General features: G+C 42.1%; 1 protein-coding gene across 13 annotated transcripts in view; it reads right to left on the bottom strand.

The window, feature by feature from the left end:
• LOC111266639 (uncharacterized) overlaps positions 1–14,303 on the bottom strand; it is a 149,373-nt gene that overhangs the window by 40,823 nt on the left and 94,247 nt on the right. For all 13 annotated transcript variants that reach the window (XM_086970986.1, XM_022844289.2, XM_086970991.1 and 10 more), the window contains one exon: positions 4,516–4,610. The gene's annotated coding sequence lies outside the window, so the exon portion shown is untranslated. The remainder of the gene's footprint in view (positions 1–4,515; positions 4,611–14,303) is intronic.

Below are 14,303 nucleotides of genomic sequence, written 5' to 3'. Positions count from 1 at the left end.
GATTTTCCAAAAAAAGTCATCCAACGTTGGCCCTTTCATCGCGCCGCCCCCCTATTGCCCCGCTCAAGCGAGGCGATACCGACGAATACGATTGCCAATGCGACCGCTGTCGTCGGCAGTGCGAATTCATTTATCAGCATAAACGTAGGTGATTTGAAGCCATCGGTAATGCCCTATAGGATCTGTTCGGTGCCGTTGGTGGCCGCTGGCCAGCTGATCGATGCGTTCTTTCTTTATTCCAATTGTATGGCGGATGGCTGTAGAAACAATAGGATATCACAAAGTGATGTACGGCAGCAGCGGAAGCAGTACGATTATCACTAAACAAAAGCGTGATGAGCGATAGCTAACTTGGCTAGACGTAAAAGTAAGCCATACAGATGAAATACATATGGACACAATCGACAGGTTATTGGTGGGCAGACTATTCCCAAGTTTCAGGCTTGAAAATTACACGATACGTACGTCAAAAAAAAAACAATTAACTTATCTGTTATAATAAATCGAACGGTATCATACGCAAGGAATAAGACTAGCGCGGTCAAGAGGGTCAACAACAATAACGGCGAGCTTTACCGTACGAAAGAGACCATCAAAAATACAACTGGAATGCCATTAGCTGCCTTTGTTTCGTCCCGTCCCAGATTTTTAGAAGACGCCATTTGGCTATAGCTTATCGACTTATATAGTAGCATTTAATTGACACCCCGGTGTTTGTCTAATTTTATGGAGCCCAATCGGATACGGCAGATTACGTGCCACTCTACGGCTCAGATGGTATATAAGGGATGAAATCAAGCAGATCGACGGGCGGTTTCGTAATTATGGTCGTTATCATTTTTTCGCGATAACTTTTTCTTTTTCTACTTATTCTAGTGTTATTGCCACGTTACGCTGCTGCGGTAGAGTGAGTTAACGTTACTGTATCGTCACGTTTGACTGCGTATGGAGACCGATGCCAGGCAAGATGGATGAAATGGCAATATTCGAAAAGTACAAAATTCGCCCAGCCGATGACGCTAAGGTCAACTGTGAAAACAATACTATAAAAATCACTTGTATAATTATTGTTACTCTATATGTACCCGATAGCCTATGTTTGTTATTTATTATAAATACGATATTGTAGCGGCCGTTTTTTGTCGTGCAGTACAAATTAAAATGTTTTGACCTCTCGAAAATTTCTAACCGTTTTCTTTTGCTGTAGACGTTTTTTAGGCGTAACACAACATATTGTTTTGTCCCAATATTTCCCTTTCTGCTTTTGGTGTATCAAGTAACTACCGCTGGCTCGATTGTGGCCAAAGCGTACAGAACGGCAGGACGTCCCAGGGCCTGAGGCCGAATAGGCCCTACCGGTTGTTTTGGCTCCTGTTGCTAGCGCCGATTTTGGCTTATAGTTGATATTTTTGGAGTACAGTACGACAGCCATCCCCAATCGCGACAAAAGCAATTTACCCTGAGTATCTATCTGCCTTCTCCCCTTTAGCCGGTCGCAGTGGCCGTTATCGTTCGCTAATGAATATTTTACATAAACGACCTAACACATTAGGTTCAATGACGCTGTTGAAGTAATTTACTAAATGTTCACTGATGATAATACTTGCTTACTTGAAAATAATGAAGATTTGGCTGACGTGAACAGACAGCCCTTGTAATAATAGAGGAAATGTATTCGTACCCACGATGGCTATATCAATACGAGATAACAGCCTGTAACTATGGCGGAGCACAGTAAATGGACTAAAGGAAATTCAACGACTGCCCTAACAAGCATATAAAATAACGAACTGGCAACCCGTCGACACCCATCCTATACGCATATATAGGTCGACAAGCATTTGCCACAGGAGATCAGAATCTGCTATTAGAAAATAATTATCAACCTCCTTTGGTAGACGAAAGCTTGAGTAGAGAAAAAAAAAAAGTTCGGTATTCGGTAATTTGCTATGCCTTTTAAAGGCTTATTACCATGAATAATAAATCTGCGAATTTTAAAAAAATAATCATTGGTGTTTCATCATGATGATAGCGATTACGGCTATATTGAGGAGAACAGTTTGAGCAGTGTGGCCAGATGGGGAAGATATGTGTATTTCGCACTATATAAGCGTTATTCCAACCAATACTATCAACTTAATAGTCGAATCTCAAAGTTATTAACGTAACAACCAAGGGCGGAGAGTTGGAAACGTTCGGAACCTTCTGTTTTTGGTAAATTTTATCTATTGCATTTGTTTTTTTATTCGCATAGCAGAAAGTATCAAACGTCCTGCACATTACTCATGCACAGTCACGAAGGACAGCGGCGTACGGCGCTTCTGCAGTGGCGAACTCTGGCTGACACGTATATGGGTACGATTGAGAGACAACATATCGGTCCTTCGAATACGCACAAAATATATGGAGAGGTAAATGTATGGTCAGTCGAGATCTGACCACCTTCGAGCAAGAACATCGCCCAGACCCGGGCCCGGACCTATGGACAAGCGGAGAAAGCACTCGAAAAACCACTCCAGCATGTCGAATTGACTTTACAGAGGATCAGTGAATCGGACGTGTATAGTGGTCACCCTACCATCGATTTGTTGGAGGAATGCCTTTTTCACCCGTTCAGCCTGGAAAATCCGCGAAACAAAGTTCTGACGCGATTTTCTTTATAACCAACAAAGCCGAAAGACGTACTAGCTACAACAATATAGAAAAGCTGCCGCAAATGATCGGCATCATCGCAGCCAGTGGTAGAGCAAACGCATTTGCCCCACAGCTCTATCTCCGGAGCAAAACGGAGCCACACCCAGTCGCTATTGTGAAACATGCCTTACTAATTTCGTTTAGCTACTTCGTCTACTATCATATTTAATACGATATTTTGATAGTACGTATCGTGTACATATTGTATCATGTACAATATATCGTTTAACTAACCAACATCTACATGGTTGGAATCGAGCTTCGAAAAGTGTAATATTCGTTGAGGAACACCAATAATGATTCGATCACAATTACCATTGTGATTCATTTTATCACGTGCCATCGCCACCCTGTTGGTAGTCCATGTATATGCGCATGGCACACGGGTAGCCGTTAGAAATCCCTAGTTATCTACGATACGCAGTAGATCTACTATACAATGACGGGAAATTTTCTCACTGGAAGTGCTTTCCTCTGCCGTATAGCCCTATAGGAGCTGGCAGCTTGGGCGTCGAGGCGCCGAAATGGTAGAGCTAGCAAGCGTAATGGACATACTCAGTAATACTAGTCTGCAAAGGGCGGTTTTTATTTTTGGCGAAAAGGTTCATGCTGCGTTTGTATTTATGAACTTGATGGACGCACCGCATCAGGTATGGGACAAGGATTTCTCATCCTCATATCACAGAGAACAGGACACTTATTCGAAATTTATAGCGCGCTTGACACGCTATCAAGGGCGGATGGCCGGAGGTCATTTACGCACCTGTTGAAACGGTAGAACGGGCTTACAGGAGCTGCCGAAAGCCCTCCATCTTTCACATCGGATGGGCGTACTATAACTAAGCCCAGCGAACCTCTACACGGAGGATTCAACAATCTTAAACATTCTAGGTGGCGTTACCCTGAATGGATTGACGCTTTTTTGAGAGAAGACGTACCGATATGTCTAAAAGGCTTGGACTATGCACCAGTTACCTAATACTGGACATTGCCAATGTGAGTATCTTCTTCTAGCAGCATAGTCGAGCACCGAGCTCCCAGCGTGTACAGAACCGAACACTGATCGGCGAAATAAATGAAGACTCCTGAAACTATTTTCCTTGAAAATATCTGAAAGCTATTGCTAGGCAGCCGATATGGTAAACTTGGAAGTAGGAAGTACAGTTATGGAAGTATGTGTTTAGTAAAAATCGAGTTACTGCTTAGAACATTCAAATGGCTCTCGTTTTTTTAATAAGCTACTCTGCTACGGCGACGTGAGTTAGAGCACGTTGAAGGCAGCAGGCCCGTCGGCGCCTGGAGTCCTACAGACGGAACCATAAAAACCATTTCACTGAATCCTGAAGCTGTTCGCAGAATGGAATCTGATAAAGAAAAAACAACACTACGTGCTTGCCACATCGATGTAAAAACACGCATTAAATAACACGCCAGCAAATAAAGTGGGTGGGATGCAGGCGATCCGGCATTGCGAAACTATAGATATTATATACTTCAGAGCTGAATATTCATTCGACGACGTAAGCGATTCGAACGATTTAGAACACAATAGTACATAAAATCACGCATTTCAATAAAGAAGGTATTTCTGAATAACGTACCACTATTTATACATTCAATCTGATTTCTCATGTTGTTCAAGCATGGCGAACCTGAGCTCCTTATTGCTCAAGTCGTGCGAACCGTCACCTACTGTTCATCGCTTCGTTCATATGGCCATTCTATTTGTTGGCCTTACACAATCTGTAATAGCTCTAGAATACAATCAATTGGACGCATACAGATTTACTTATGATTGGTTTTTGTGTAATATTACCATACCTTTTTAGATCACAATAAATGCTTGTCCTGGGAACGAACCGCGTCTGCAGCGTCTTTATTGCCCGAATATCCTCCTATCGATATGGAGACCATATCTGAAAGCATTAAGAACATTTCAGTAAAGCTAAGGCAATATATAGGTTTATATGGACATTGGGCCTATAAACTACCGTAAAGAGGTGAACGAATCGTTTGAAAACTCACATTAGGCCAAAAATGGCTATAACTAGTTATCCAGTTAAAGGCCTGAATTGAAAAAAAAACAAATCAAGTTTAATATATCTGACCCCAGTTCAACATGTTTCGTGTGTCCAGTACCTTCGATTGTAATAACAGTGAAATTGTCAGACTGACGCGTAATTTTACGTTTTGTCCTTTTCCTCTAAATTATGCCCACTTATCTTTATGAAAACAACTAAATTCTTGCGCAATACCGTAATAATAGTATATGCTTAGTTAAATAACTGAGAACAATGTGGTGATATTTTTGTTTGTATTTGCCGGTTTGTATAGCCGATCTGGCTGCTCGATCTGTTTATCAAACTTTTTCATTGCCTCTTTATATTTATCTAATGTCTATGGTGGCAGTGGATAGCATAAATAATGTTCAACAGCAATGTGGGGACGAATTCAGCGTTTCTATTATTATTCATGGGTTTTACAACAGGCGCAGTTTTCCTCTCCTCCCTGATCCTAGAATACGACCATTAGGCTGTACGAGTTCTAACAGTTGCTCCAGTCCAGCTGTTCGTGTCGCCGTCTGTTTCGCCGTCAAAAGTTCTAGTTTTCTTCAGAAGACTGTTGGCAACATGGATATATGCGTCAAAGTGTACCTATATGCAAATCGGGCGCCCATCTAAAGCGGTGAACCATCGAGCAAGTAACCGGCAATGATAAATGAGAAAGCCAAGGTGATTAACATGTACACTTTACATAACGCTCACATATGACGAAACAGGATTATTTAACAATGCAGACACAAGCAAATTTTCAAAGACGTTTGTTTATATATATATGTGTGTGTAGGTGCGGGTAGATGTTTGCGACCGAGTTGTACAAAGTCTAGGTCGAACCAATCGATATAGTTAGTTGCCTTCTCTCCGCCGCTCATCTCGGCTAGGCGTTGTGTAGATCAGGTAGCTTTCAATCATCGCGAACATTGAGAACTGAGCTTACAGATTTTCTACAGGGCCAGCTTGATTATCGGTTTATATCGCCGTTGGCTGGAAGCGTGCCTGCTTTTCCGGTCGCTCGTCTATTGTTAAGGGTACAAGGACACAGGGACGGGCTAAAACTTTTTTGTTGTTCTCCTCTTAGTGCGGACCGGAAAGAACAGCAAACTACGTGTAGCGGGTCATCTGTGATCCAATTGAAGATTCTGTTTTATTCTTTATAGAAAGCGAAGAGTTTACTTACGCGTTTTACAATAAAGTTCAGACGGGCAGTTTGACTAGTGGGCGGTCAACTTAGACGACGATCAAAGCAGTGAATCGATGCCTACGTCAACGTATGCCGCCATAATCATCGAAAATAGCATGTGCGCCGCAAGAGATCGACGCCCCTTCGTCTCCTCACTAATAATGTATCAAGTAGCTATACTACTAAAAAAGACATTCTCTGCGAGACACAATACCACGGAAAGGGTGACACAGAAAGAGATTAGTAATTTTGCGGGCTATATAAAAGCGTGTTTCCAACAGCGTCAAAAACATCGAATGATACACACAACCAGTTTACAAGATATACCCATTGCTTTTGGCTTAATTCAGTTTTACTCCGCGAAGGCCGCGCACGACACTAACCCATATTTAGCTGCGCTGAGGTTTTATTTAGTGATATATATATATATATATATATATATATATAACGGGTCGCACGAACCATTGAAACTTAGATTTTTATAACATCATTCGTCAACTTATGTCCATAGATTGAAGCTGTTGCTTTGAACGGTCCGTTTCGCTCGCTATGGATCGTTTCGAAACAGTACCCTATAGCTTGACAAGAATTTATTTGACAACTCATTTTTAATGTTTATTGCCATCTGTTGATTACTGATGCAATACAAAGTTCAAGTAGCTGAGCTCTGAACATGGTACGGATTCGGTATCACTCGAATTGTTCAGCTGGATGTTAACTTTATTTCTACAGTCATTATCCTTGTCAGTGTGACGTCCTCAAACGATCCTACCTTAACGTCAAAGTCCTTTCGTAGGTGTCTTTCGTTGGTCATATCTTCCGGTCTGTCCTTGAGAAGGTTACATCATTGGGTCATACGATCGCGTACTAGGTCTTAAATTGTATTGGCAGAAAGTGCTAGGATAGCGTAGAGAATTTTCGACTGACGTGTGTCGCCACCTCTGTTGATGTCCAAGTCACACGCCAAGGACATCGTAAGTTGTCCTCGTTTTTGGCCCTGTCACGACTGGCGATGATGATGATGCTGATGATATTGTTAAATGCAATGCACCTCGTGACGTTATAACATAATGTTATTGGAGCCCCTACATCGGCGAGTAAGGGCTTCGCCGATTGCTCGCACTGAATGAGGTGGCTCACCATAACCGCATCATTCCGTTGTCCAATAAACAACAAGCTGACCAAATGGGCAAGTTGTGGCGATCTGAAAGCCTGAAACAGTGTAGTTCGGTCATGGAGAACGCTGCAAGAGCCGCAACGGTCTCAGCAATCATTCGTGGACGGTTTTGGCAAATTGCAAAAATCGTTTTGGTGTGCGTAACGTATCGAATGACTGGTTCACCAATCCTGATCGCGTACGCGACGCATTTCTCTGCAGACTGAAGCAAACGTTTTCAATTTCAGGTTTATGGCCTATAAGGGTCCATTTTACAGTTCGGTTTGGCCGAATTAGATAGGGCACACATTTTCTACTATAACGCTACTTTGATCAAATGCCAACAGACAATTTGGCGTATCGCTATCTCCTCTCTGTCCTGAACACCGGCACTCGCACGTCCTACAACTTGTGGTGTTCGCTATTGCCACTACTGTAGTTGCTGCACCCGTTGGATAACCTGAAATTAGCTTGCTCTGCTATTATAATTTCTGTTTTATCGTGTGCCAGTCGGCTTTTCGCGTTCAAACTTCTTCAAACACTCTTCAAAAAACGTGATGGCGGACAGATGGTGCATTATCTTTCTGCAATGCTCGCTATGATAGCAGCAGCAGCAGCAGCAACAGCAACGGCAGCAGCAATGACCAAGCGAGCGTTGGCGTCCAAACGGCCGCTGTGGTAGCTTGAACAGAAGTTGACGAATCAACAGAAGCTATAGAGCGTTGTGCGTTACCGCTAGCGTTTTCATAGGATGGTCATTTGTTAGCTGTTGCTGCTCGACGTCGGTGGAGGCAGCAAGATTGCTTTGTCGAAACGTGAGCTAGAACAACAGTAAATAACATCGGCAATGATCCGCATATATATGTTATGCTTGCTATCACCACAGCACCGATCGGTGCTGTGGTGATAGCAAATATGCTTTAGATGTAGTATTATACATAACATATATATATTGCATAACAATACCATGCGTAAATTAGCTCCAGATAGCGGCAAACGTTGCTATTCGACGAACAAACAAACGAGTATGACGCCAACGAAGAGACAGCAAGAGGGAGATAGATAGACGTAAAAGTAACTTCTGTTTCTCCTATACATCGACACCTATCGACGGTCCAAACGCGGCCAATAGGGGCGTAGTAACATTTTTGGCTACTAGAACGCCTATATTTTAACAGTTCAGCTCCCGATCGTTTTGCTTGATTGATGGCCGTAGTACTCGTTACTTGCAGTAGCTGAGACACGAGACACGATGACTGCCAGGCCATCGACAAAAAACCGTTAAACTTCTAGGCAAATAGGTATATTAAAGCTTATTATACGCACGCGTATATGTGTGCTCCGTAGGTACGTTCCGTGTGCACACATTAAACGAAAGCTTCTATTGTCTAATGAAATGCACGCTGCTGTTATACTGCCCCTGCTTTTGTCGTTATCACATATATATATATATACATATATAGGGTTGTTAAAGGTATTGATCGTTTTTAAGCCAAAATTATATATTTTTTATATTTTAAAGTAATTTCTTTCTTTTCCGTTTTCTACCGTTTTCTAGTAGCACGATAATCTCATTACAATAGAGCTTGTGAAAAATTCTGACAAGTGATTCTTACGTCTCTCCATTGAGAACAAATAATGCCATTACGAAAGCTCTGCTGAGACCCGAGCCATCCGGAAAGTTTTTAGAAAGTAGACAAAGACGTCCGGCATTGTCATGGTGGACGACGGCACCTTTTCTATTTACTAGATCCGATGGGTTTTCTTCGATGGTTCGCGGACGATAGAAATCCGAGTCAATCGTTCTGCCAGGCAGCTGCGAATTATAATTGACGCTTTATTTCCAATTGCACTAAACACGTAGCGTTACTTTTTTGGCGTCAGTCTGGGCTTTGCGGCAGACAGGCAGAATCGGAGCACCGTCCTTTTTTTAATATACGTTACCTATTTGCACAATATTGTCCTATGTGGCATCCTTTTCATTAGCCGTGACCAACAGCTTTAAAGAGATGGCTCGATTTCATCGTGTCTCCGCAGATAGAAATACGATAGAGGAAATTATTTTATGCCAGCTAGTTAGTTGACGATCTTAGAACCATTCACGTGTTAATCTTGTTCAACTTTCGCAGAGGTTCTATGAATTTTTTCTTGCTATGCAAAATATCGAAGAAAAAAAAACAGATCTTCAAGCCGTTCTTGTCCGAAAGTCTATAGGTCTCGGCAGCGTTTGTTTTCTTGAAAAACTATAAAATCTAGCAATTTTTTACACGATGTTTACTCATCCTGGAAGCACCTTAGCTCTGAGTAAAAGCATTTCACCAGACCAGAACGATACACCTACTATTAGCGAAGCTCAGATCAAACCAGCACTAATCCAGTGTCACTCATCGAACCTAGAATACGTGATCACTCTAAAATGATTTAGATACGCACTCTTTCGACAACTCTATCTATCATATATGTATATACTAGAAATAGATAGAATGGTAGATAAAAGGCCTGTTGCCAACCGACAAACTTCACGATGCCAACCAACAAATGAAATGTTGTTTGTTGCGCAAATAAAATGGAAACGATTTTTAATAAACTGTTTTTAATGAAAATTGCTAGTGGTAATTATCATATACATCAATTGTTGAAACATTACTAAAGCCTGTTACATTAGATCGATTAGGTATCGATGCTAGAGCAGCGTGCAGTCTTTGTAGTACGTTCTAGAATTGAATCGATAGTCATAACTTGAACTTACTTATAATACTAGAATTAAGTTTGTATACACCTTTAACGACTAGCTGGTCTCGTGATCTTGAACTATTCACCATTGTACAGTGCTAAATATCGTCTTTTGACAACATACTTTAAAATGACGTTTTAAAACACTGCTAGCAAACAACTTCTGTGTGCTTGCCTGCCCTCTTCTAGTTGACAGACATGTTTCATAACTGATTAGAGCCACTTTTGCCTAAGTTCTAGAAATTTTAATTTGAAAAGTTTCTACCTCAGATAATAATAATAATAATAATAGCGCTTTTTTACACGCCTAATCTTATCTTAAACCAGGTGCAACAGCTAAAACTTACCGAGCAAAGTTTGGCCATTTTGAATACACCTCGACCGATCATTGCGTCTAACGAAAGACTCTTGCACGCGACCTATACACTTGCGCTCATTTTTGTGAAGTACCAACCAACTGGGTGGGTTAACGTCGGCCTAAGCCACTTTATTCGATACTGGCCTTCGACCGTAAAGCCAAGTTTCTTGTAAGCCCTATGTTGAAAAACAATATACATAGATAGGCTTTATCTGTTTAACGTACAAGGTAGAGGCGATACACTCGTCCACAAAGACGTATAGCCTTGAAGAAAAATTTTAACTTGAGCTTGTTGCCTAAATTGACAAAAACTCAGATAACCGTCTCTAAGACTAAGTATCCAAGCCGACCTAATATTAGTTGGCTTATAGGCCAACGCGAACAATGCTGTTGTAACTTTGATAGCAACAGCAGCGGTAGCGATATAAGGCATGGACATCGAACCCGAATTCCGGGCCATTGCACGGCATTTTCACGCTGTAAAAGTATCTAAAATGCTATGACCCATTCCAGTAGCAGTGTCACTGCCCAATCAAAAGTAGCACGACGTTATGAATTGGTATTTCTGTGTTCCGTTACGTAATTGTAACGCTGTTCATAGAGATAATGATAACAACGACAACAACGCCGAGATTACCACCACCACCACCACCACCACCACCGTCATTATTATTATTAGCATCATCGTCGTTGCCGCCATCGCCGTCACGCGATGATGGCTTCCTTCTTTTGCTCGCCTGCTGTCTTTGCTCCTCTTCAATGGGTCACCAGAACGCGATCGTAACTGTTGCTGGCTTCAGCATACCGCTAGAGCGTTCAGATGCTCCGCAACTCGGTTGACGCCGTCAGCAGTTGCTGCAGCAGCAAGCTCTAAGTTGTTGCTGATTTCTGAAGACAATCACAGCAGAGGTCTGGCTGATAGCGTGATAGAAACAGCTACGTACAAATAATCATGATCAGCATCATCGTCACCATAATCTGCGTCGTTGCAAATTTGGCAAAAAAGAAAAACGTTTCTAAAAACCTCACTGACGGCTAGCGGAACCAAGTCAAGTCATGCCACGCGATGGCCAAAGCCGCTGACCATCAACAAAGTAACAAATAGCAAGAAACAAGAGCAGAACCAGCAATGCGGCGGAGCAGAGATGTAAGGGAAACAAATAGAAAAACGGGCCACCGTCACCGCTACACCTCGTGTTCCCTCTGTTGTTCTACCCTCATTGGAAAAGGTCAGAGCAAGCAGCGTATTATAGCATTAAGACAATTCTACTTATATAAGTAGGATTTCTTTTTCTACAATCAGGACTCGTAGTATGTATGATGGCCCTCCTAGCTAGAACCGGAACGAAGACACTAGTTTACTATGACGACAGACGATAAATGATAAGGTGGTAACCTCATTACTACCTGCGCGACCCCACCGTGACTCGTCCTCTTTCGCTTCTTACCTGTGTTCACAATAGCAGCGCTTTCACAGCGTACTGGCCAATTCATATTTTACAATTACATATGTATACCCTGATAACAAAACAGATGTGCGCTTTTTTCTAATGTAGATTCTAACCGTTTATTTACCGGCACCAATAGACGATATTGAGTAGATATGCACACTTAGCATACTAGCTAAGTTGCTCAATTTCACTTGAAGGGACGACGAAACAAATTCGCATACATCACAGGCCTTTACGACTGTCTCAGCCATTAGTCGTAGCATCGGCACACCGGTCGCCAGGTAAATCGGAAGCTATTGAAAACGATGACGACGAAGGAAACAGTGAAGTCGATGACGACCATGACGAGACGACGAAAAAAAGGAATCAGTTTATTGCAGTCAGTAACCACCTAGCGATTAAGCAAACCAGATGGAGGGATAGACAAAGCGAGCGCGTCATTATGCACAGATTCATTGTTCTGTGACCATTGGTTGTTGTCATTATTACGGCTGTTATCTGCGAACGTTGCTCACTATGAGTGAAAGCAATATAGGATTCTTAGAAAAGCTAAAAATCAATAGTTTAAAGTAATTATTATTAGTGATGTATTGTATATTACAATCACAGAAGTGATTCCACAGGCGATCCATGTAAAAGTACCAGCCAGCCTTTGACAAATGTTAGCGGTTATCGACATAATCGTTACCATCGTCGGCAGGGCTGTGACACAGTGACCGTAGCTTTAAGCGAAAAAAAAAACCAGAGCAATCAACTGTTGTTAGCTGTTGAATTTTTTGACAATCACGCAAACGGTGTGCTGGCCGATAGTGTTAAACGTGCGTAGTAACAGCAGTATTAGAAACGGGAAGATTCCTATCTTAAAACACCAGTCCGTTAATCAGCTTCGCTACCGCCGCCCTTTTAACAGTGATTGTTAGTGGACTTAAAAATCGCTCTGGAATTGTGCGTTCGCCTGTCACTCAGTCGATGGACGGCGTTCTGCGGGAACCACTAAAGAAACAGAATCCTCTTACGGCAAAAGCAACTGGATCAAAGGCCCAAATCCAAGACGAACTTGACCATGAAGACCGTGGCGTCAACTGTAACAGCCCGGTGCCCAGCAGTCACCACCGCACTGGCTATCGTCCTTGTTGGTCGTCAGCGTTTCCGTTTGTCCGAAAATACGGCAGGAGTTGTCAAACTAGAAGAAGGAGGGAACAGAGAATGAAAGGAGAATGCGATACAAGAAAACCTCAGAGTAAAAAAAAGAACAAGACTGAGACTCCGAATTGGCAGTTGCACCCGTTAGATTAGAAGTATATGTCGGTCCAATGTACTTGTTGTATTCGAGAAGAGACAATGTATCGAAAAAAGCAAGCACTTTAGTGCGCAGAAATAGGGCCGGGAGCACCTTGTGATGAAGCGAGACAACTTGTACAAAACGGTATTAATTAAGCTAGCAGTAAAAACATTGAAAAATAAGAGTAAAAGAACACCTCTGTTGATAATGGTTGTTAAATTAAGTATTTCACGATGGCTACAGGCCTCCTTTTCCCCCTACGCCCTACCGGTGACCGGTTACATCGGTCATCTGCGGTCGCATGTGACGATCCGACCATCCAGTCGAAGAAGCTGACGCGTCCGACACGTCGCTCACAAATTACGCCACTTGTCTTTTCTCGTCATTGGATAATCGGCGCATTAAGGCCACTCATCAATAAACCCATCAAAAAACAAAAAGGTCGATTGTGATGATAGTGGTCGGGATGATGAGATACATTTCGAATACGGATCACCTGCAGATCGTCAAGATCAGAGCGAGAAAGATAGAAAAAAGATAAAAAAAACTAAACAGTAATAGCCGCAGACCGCTCCCAGCTTGCGGACCGCGATACGGCAGCGTCCTATGGCAAACGCGCAGGAAGCCACTTATGGGCGAAATAACGAAAAGCACTCTGCCTTTTTCTTCTGTTGATTTCATAAATAGATCGACTCAACTTGACCCCAATAGCTATATAGCATATCTGTGACAAATCGATATCTCAACAGACATTCGTATATGTCAAAGTTTGGTTGAACTTGCTTATGCTACCGTCATTACCGTTTCAATGACTGGTGTCGTTTAAGCGTTCCAAATGAACAGAGCCAGTGGTTGGCAAAAGATGCATCAGTAAAACGGAGCTACGTTTAGTTTGTGTAGAGTCTACAGTTAATTAAGCGATTGTTATAAAGATAATTATCTCTTTCATATATGAGCTTGATAGCATATATATATTTCAAATGTAAAACAAATCTTTCTGTTTGAAATTTCCTGTTGCGCTGGAAGCCCTGACATCAATGAGAAGGTCAACCTGTGGCCACGCGCTGTTCACCGTATTATAACTATTAGTCCACAACATCGACTATTATCGTGCAATAGATTCTTTCACTGTTTACTAGTATCATAGACTATTCTTGCGCTGATCTTGTGTGAGCTATTTAAAATAATAATATTTACCAGTTGTGTTATTCTTGTATCCACACAGACACCTAAATAAATGGAAGCTCCCTCTGTCATGTCTGCTCAGAATGGGGCCCTCTAAAAATCTGTTCTCGTCGTAGTCTTTCAGTTAGGCTTTAAAAAAGTTAAACATAATGGTGTTGCTGGAAATTGACAGACTCTCCTGAGGTCTCACATGGGTGATGATGC

This window comes from Varroa jacobsoni, unplaced genomic scaffold (assembly GCF_002532875.2).
Source record: "Varroa jacobsoni isolate VJ856 unplaced genomic scaffold, vjacob_1.0 scaffold_1104, whole genome shotgun sequence".
In the NCBI taxonomy this organism is placed as follows: Eukaryota; Metazoa; Arthropoda; class Arachnida; order Mesostigmata; family Varroidae; genus Varroa; species Varroa jacobsoni.
This window is presented reverse-complemented; position numbering and strand designations above follow the sequence as displayed.